Source organism: Martes martes, assembly GCF_963455335.1.
Source record: "Martes martes genome assembly, chromosome: 4".
Classification (NCBI taxonomy): Eukaryota; Metazoa; Chordata; class Mammalia; order Carnivora; family Mustelidae; genus Martes; species Martes martes.
In genome coordinates this window covers 16,859,101-16,865,943 of record NC_137891.1, presented here as the reverse complement: position 1 = coordinate 16,865,943, position 6,843 = coordinate 16,859,101, and positions in this window count along the sequence as shown.

The window sequence follows — 6,843 nt, the reverse complement described above, 5'->3', positions numbered from 1 at the left end:
CCTCTGTCAACAGAAGCCCCGCCCCGGCCCGCGATAGCCCCGCCCTCTGTCAGCAGAAGCCCCGCCTTCCCCAGGTCTGGAAGCGGCCCCGCCCGTTGCCGGAGGTAGCTCCGACAGCAGGCTCTTCTATACTCGGATCAATCCCCGCCTTCTGTCATTTGTGGCCCTGCCCTCCGGGCGCTCCGCCTTCCTAATGTCACCACGGGATCGCAAGAAACGCCCCTTGTCATCCTAAGCCCCACCCCTCGGTGGCAGTCCACCCGAGCCCCGCCCCTTCCTCCGAATCCCCGCCCACTGTCAAAAAAGCCCCGCCTCTCCGAGACCAGTCTGGATTCCAGCCCGAAGCCCCACCTTCTGTCAACCGCCGCCCCGCCTCTTCTCGCCTTCGGGTCTCTACTCCAACCCAAACCGCAGCTCCACCCGCTAACCCCGAAAGTTCAGTTCAGTCTCATTAAGAGCTGCCGTTGAAGATGGAGCCACCCTTTGCTCCCCGAAAGCCCTCCTTTCCCCCCTCGCGAGCCACTCTGCTCAAGGGCTTTCTTTTCAAGCCATGGTCTTCAAATTTGGACAGCTTCCATGGGAACTAGTCCCGCAGAGGGGCCCGCCAAGGACCCAGGCTTTGGGGAAAACAGACCGGCGTCACCGCCCCTCCTCACCCTCCGCTCACTTTCAAAATTATGAAACTCGCAAATCAAAGCGCAGAGAAATGTCTCACCCTCCAAGCACGGGTTCATGGGCCTGGACGCTGGACCCTCTGTGCTTTGACAGCAATGCTCCCCTGAGCTACGTTAATCCTAAAACGTGCGGTTGCTTAAAGTGAAAGCCTGATTGTTGAAATCCATGTACACCAGCTTCTGTATTTGTATGTTTCACCTTAGAATCCTAGAACTTGGGGAAGCAGAAGCAAGTCAAGCTTAACGATCCTATAAAGAGAGGTACTCAACCCTACCATACTAAACATCCCTCATTTACAACACAAATGTAACACCACCACTTTACTCTCCTGGAATTAAATTCACAGATAATGTAAACTACGCAAATGAGTTCAATAAACCAGTGTAATGTTATAAAGGTGGAAAAAGGGAAAGTCGTTTATTCTAAAATACTAATATCAATAAGAATAATAAAATGTTTTTCACTATGTAAATACTTTGGCCCCAGTATGAGAACTACAGAACAAAAACTGCCCCTACCAAATTTCAGGACGCCCCCTAGGGGGCAGTACTGTGCCCACTGAGACACCGCTTAGGACTTTCTCTGAGGAAATGGATTCTTTTGTTCATGCATTTATCAGCCAGGTTTTTGAGCACCACCGTTCGCCAGGCACTTTGGGAAATGCAAAGCTGATTCAGGCAATATTTCTGTCTTCAAGGAGGCTACAGTCGAGTAACCAAGTGAAAAATATGAGCATAAAAACATCAATCAAGGTGAGAGGGGAGAAGAGATCATGATGGAATCCAAAAAGAAATCCCTTTTAAGGGTATGGACTGATGAATGTAAATCTCATTCTCTCTCTGTCTTTTCCCTCTCCTTCCCTTCCTTTTTTCCTTCTTTTTCTCCTCTTCATCTTCTTTAGCACCAGTTTATAGAGTCGCCTCCTTCTCACTATAAGCTGTCTGCCTGGTTCACTGCCCAGTGCCAGCAGCCCAGAGTCCTCCCAGTTTAGGGCCATGCCCACAGGGCAATTCTGTCCAGGAAAACAACTTCAATAGCACAGTGCTTAGAACAGTGTCCTTGGCTGAATTGCTGCCAATTATTTGGTATCCTTGTACAAAGCAAGACTGTTATCACCCTTAAAAAAAAAAAAAAAAAACTGCTTGCAGACCCAAGCAATATGAATATATGTTTAGCATAGCAGATTGTGCTAGCCCACATAAATCTGTTTAGAGATCATGCTCACAGAGTAACTTGTTTTTATTAAAATAAACTCATTTGTAAAAATTGTAAATATGACTGATTTCAACAGCTGTGTGGCTCCAGAAGTAAGTTTTGCGCCATGGATTGGCACAATTAGAAGAGTCTAGATTTTTTATGCATATGTTTTGCAGTTTGTCATACACAGTCTGGTATGGCAAAACTTCAGTGCTGCTAGAGATGAAAAGTTGTCCAGCAGGTTTTTAAAAAGCACAGCACTTTAGCTATTCAGAGCTTCTTCCGTATTTGGAACAGTGAAAAAAAATATTTGTAGGAAATGAAGAGCTTTGAATCAAAAGTTCTAAGCTCTGGTGTCCTCTGAAGAGGAATAGGCTTCCAACAGGCCTTTTTTGTAGTAGTTCCTTCTGTTGTTATTTTTCCTTTTTCTACTTTTGGTGACAAAGTCTAAAAAACATGATACTGTGAAAACAGATCAGCCAAGAAGACGTCAAACGAAGACACTTTACACTTTTAATTAAAGGTAGGTGAACTCAAGAATTTAGCTGGAGTGAAATACGCCCACAGTTCTCTCCAATGGCTAGTTCCAAAGGTAAACAAAAACGTTCTGGCTGAAGCTGGTTCAGACTGAACAAACTTTCAAAGTCAGTTTAGGGTCAAGTCATTTCCTATTCCTCTGAATGCTTGCTTTGTGAAAATAGGAATGTTGTTGATAATAACAACAGTAAAAACAAGGTAATATTCTTAGTAATGCTCTCCCCAGTCCTCTCCTCCCCTGTTTCTACATCTAACATAAGATTATACATACAGGACTATGGGACTACAGATGCAAAACAAGAAAAACAGGAAAAACTGATTTCCCAGTATTTATTCAAGGAGTAACATGCTGATACACTTTTTTTTTTTAAATCATGACATCATCTGGGTTGGTTCAGTCCTTGCTATGTATTCTATTTTCACCAAAAAGTTAGTAGTTATGTCAGCACTACCTCTGGAAAAAAAAATGGTGCCAGTATTATCTTTTTTGACCTAAAATCTTAGGACATAAGTAACCCTAGAGGAACACCCAACTAAAAAGCAACTAAAAGTGAGAAGATGAAACGTTTCACTGTATTTCAAGGTCTTAGCAGAGGAGTCTAGGGCAGCGGCTCTTAAACGTTAATGTGTGTGAATATTACTGGGAACTTCGTTTAAGATGTAGATTCTCAGACTCTGCTCCTGGAAGAGTCTAATTCAGTAGGTCTGGGATGAGGCCATGAATCTGCCAGACAGCTGGTGACACTCAGGTAAGTGACCTGTAGGCTTCACTTTGAGAAATCGTGATCTAGAAAAATGCTTATAATTGAGGAAAAGTTGTTGCATTCTTGTAGAACTAAGGGTTACAAGCCATCAAAGGTCATTATCTCTGAGACATCCATTCCTACACCTGTCAGGTGGTTGGACATCAACACTGAAAGCGGAATCCTTCTTCAGTCTTCAAGAACTTTTAGACGCGTTGCAGACGTCCATCTTCCAGGAAAACCCACACGGCACACTAAACCCTGGGCCTTTTAGATATACTATCTCATTTTACCTTCCTGGTGTCTCTGCAAAGTAGTTGCTGTTGCTTGAAGGTAACATAATGAGAATGCCAAGGCTTGGAGAGGTTAAGCTGCTGGTCAGTTGCCCAGTTACCTACAAGGTAAGGGGTTTTGAACTCACTGTGACCAATTCTACAATCTAATGAAGATGCTACATGCACTCCTTGTTAGAAGGTGGGGAAGGTATTGCCTTAGCCCGGCTACAGTGTGCACAGGATTTGAGAGCATTCCCGGGTGTTGAAGTCAGACAGTGTTCCGTTCAAGTCCCAGATCTTTTGCATCAGCAGCTGTCGCTTCATCCCAAACCTATAAAACCTTGTGGCTTGAAAGCTCAAGCAGTTAATTTAGCTCATAAGTCTGTGGGTCAGCTGGGTGGTTCTGCTGATCTGGGCCAGGTTTGGTTGATCTTGGCTGGACTCACTCATGCACCGTGGTCAGCAGATGGGTCGTCCAGAGACTGCCTGGTCCAGGATAGATTCGTTCGTGTAGCTGGCAGTTGGCTGATGGTCAGTGGCTCATCTAGGTGCTGGCTCATGTAGGATGGCCTCGGTCATGGGCCACCTGTTTCTCATCTTCCAGTAGAATGTAGCCTGGACTCCTTTGCACGTCAAGCGTTCGAAGCCAATTGAGAGGCGGTGTTTAAGACTTCTTACGGCTAGCCTCAGAATGGATACACGGTCATTCCTGCCACATTCTACTAGTCATAGCAAGTCACAGGATTTGCCCAGATGCCACCTCTTTTATTATTATTTTTTAATTTTTACTAGTTTATTTGACAGAGAGAGATCACAAGTAGGCAGAGAGGCAGGCAGAGAGAGTGCGGGAAGCAGGCTCCCCGCTGAGCAGAGAGCCCAATGCGGTACTCGATCCCAGGACCTGAGATCATGACCTGAGCCGAAGGCAGAGGCTTAAACCGCTGAGACACCCAGGTGCCCCAGATGCCACCTCTTGATGGGAGCAGCTGCAAAGTCACACTTCAAAGGAGGAGGCTACAGGAAGGGTAAACGATTGTGGCCGCTTTTTGTAATCGACTTTCCACAATTAACTACATGACTCAAGGCAGGTTTCTTAACTTCTATTTCTACTCATCTTCAAAATGGAGATAATATTACAATTGTTACCTTAATTTTTCAGAAAATATTGGCCAAGATAATGCTGACGCTGCCCTCTAGGGTCTTCCTAGCCTGAAAGTCTTATGAATCTGCACGGCAGAGAGAGAGAGAGAGTAGGCGGATTTTTTTGGTGACCTCTTAGGGCAAGACGTTGGCCCTGATTTTCTCTGTTGATTTCATGCTGTTCCACTTAGTACTCATCAGGCTGTGGTACAGAAACCCATTCAAGATAGCTCAATAAAAGAAGCCAAAGCTACTGTTTGTTTTTCCACGTTCACGCCATCCTCTCCTCCCTTGACTCTCCTTTTAAGACTCCTCTAGAACATGCCCCAGCCAAGTGGCCTGAGCCCTGGAGTCTAATATGAGTGTTCAGCTTTGTTCATTAGAGCTAAATGGCCTGGTTCTCAGTGTCCCAATTCCAAAATCTACAGAGAGAATCTGCTTGGTCCGGCACATGTCTTCTTAAAAGGTCAGTTCAGTCTAATCCGCCATGGCGGGAGGGGTGGGCAGTCCTTGGGGGGGAAGGGGCAGCTTTATGTGGGCAACAGAGACTGTGAGCAAAAGTGGTTCCTTCAGGAGATGGCTCTGAACCAGCAGACACAATGATTCACATTTCCTGGACCCAGGCAGCCTTCTCTAATATTTTAAATTACCTTTCCATCAAACAGTCGAAGTACACAAGTTCAAGGACTCTATAAAAATCCATCTCCTTTCTGAATATCTCTAAATGAAGGGGACGTAGGTGGCTGTTTCTCCCACCCACTCACCAAAAACCCATCACACGCTTTCGCTGTAAGCCTATGTGTATTAGTTTGCTAGGGCTGCCATCACAAGTACCACAGACCACAAAGGACACTGTTGTGGCTTGCACAACAGAAATATATTTTTCTCACAGTTGCGGAGGCTACAGATCCAGAGGTCAAGGCAGGATTACTTCCTTCTGAGGGCTGTGAGAGAGATCTGTTCCAGGTTTCTCTCTTTGACTTGCGGATGGCTGTCTTCTTCCCGGGTCTTCACATCATCTTCCCTCTGTACTTTTCTGTGTTCACGTTCTTCTCTTATAAGGACAACAATCATATAGGACGAGGGGTCCACCCTAATGCCCTCATTTTACCTAATTCCCTCTGCACAGACCCTATCTCCAAATACAGTCACATTCTGACTAGGTTATAACTTCCAACACATGAGTTCTGAGGAAGACACAGTAATTCAGCCCATTTCAGCCTGTTCTTTCCATTGCAACACCCCTGTGCTTATCTACAGTTCTGCTTATCGGAATGCCCTTCAGTCCCTGAGAGCATCCAGTAACTACTGACTGACTCTTTTCATCTGTCCTTTATAAATAAGCCTTCTTTAAAACTCCAACTCTGTGAAAAAGCAGCCATACAGTGTACTTTTTAAAGGCACTTTTGAAAAAATTCTGTTATCAAACAGCATTTTGCTTATATACATTGCCTAAGAAAATGGTTCTCTACCTGGGGTAGACAGTAGAATCATCTGGTGCTTTTAAAAAACAGCCCCCTGGGGTGCCTGGGTGGCTCAGTGGGTTAAGCTGTACCTCCCTTATAATAAATGCCAATTAAAATTACAGTGAAAAATATATATATACACATATACATTTAAAACCACATTGAGGGGCGCCTGGGTGGCTCAGTGGGTTAAAGCCTCTGCCTCTGGCTCAGGTCATGATCTCAGGGTCCTGGGATTGAGCCCCACATCAGGCTCTCTGCTCAGCGGGGAGCCTGCTTCCCCCTCTCTCTTTCTGCCTGCCTCTCTGCCTACTTGTGATCTCTCTGTCAAATAAACAAATAAAATCTTAAAAAAAAAATTCGTTAAAAAACAGCCCCCTTCAACCATTCCTACCTCTAAAGATTCTGGTTATTTGGTTTAGGTTAGGATATAAGCACTGATTTTTTTTTTTTAAAGCTTACCAAATGATTCTAAAGTAAAGTGAGTGTTGAGAACCAGTGGCTTCAGATAAAACATAGAGGAGGAAAACAACTCTTATAAAAGCACCTCATCCTGCCAGGCCCTGAGCTAAGGTGCTTTGCTATGTAGTTTAATTTTTAAAACAATCCTATAAATATTAGTACTACATCCTCCATTTTCCCAGACAAGAAAACTGAGGCTCGAGAAGGTTGCCTTACTCAAGTCCCATGAGCTATAGAAGCAGAGGGTTTAAATGCTGGGTCGTAGAAGCCTGGCTAGAGCAGGAGGTTGGTCAGGCCTTTTCTATTGCAGAGACCATCAGCACAAAAAAAACAATTTTTGGCCACTTA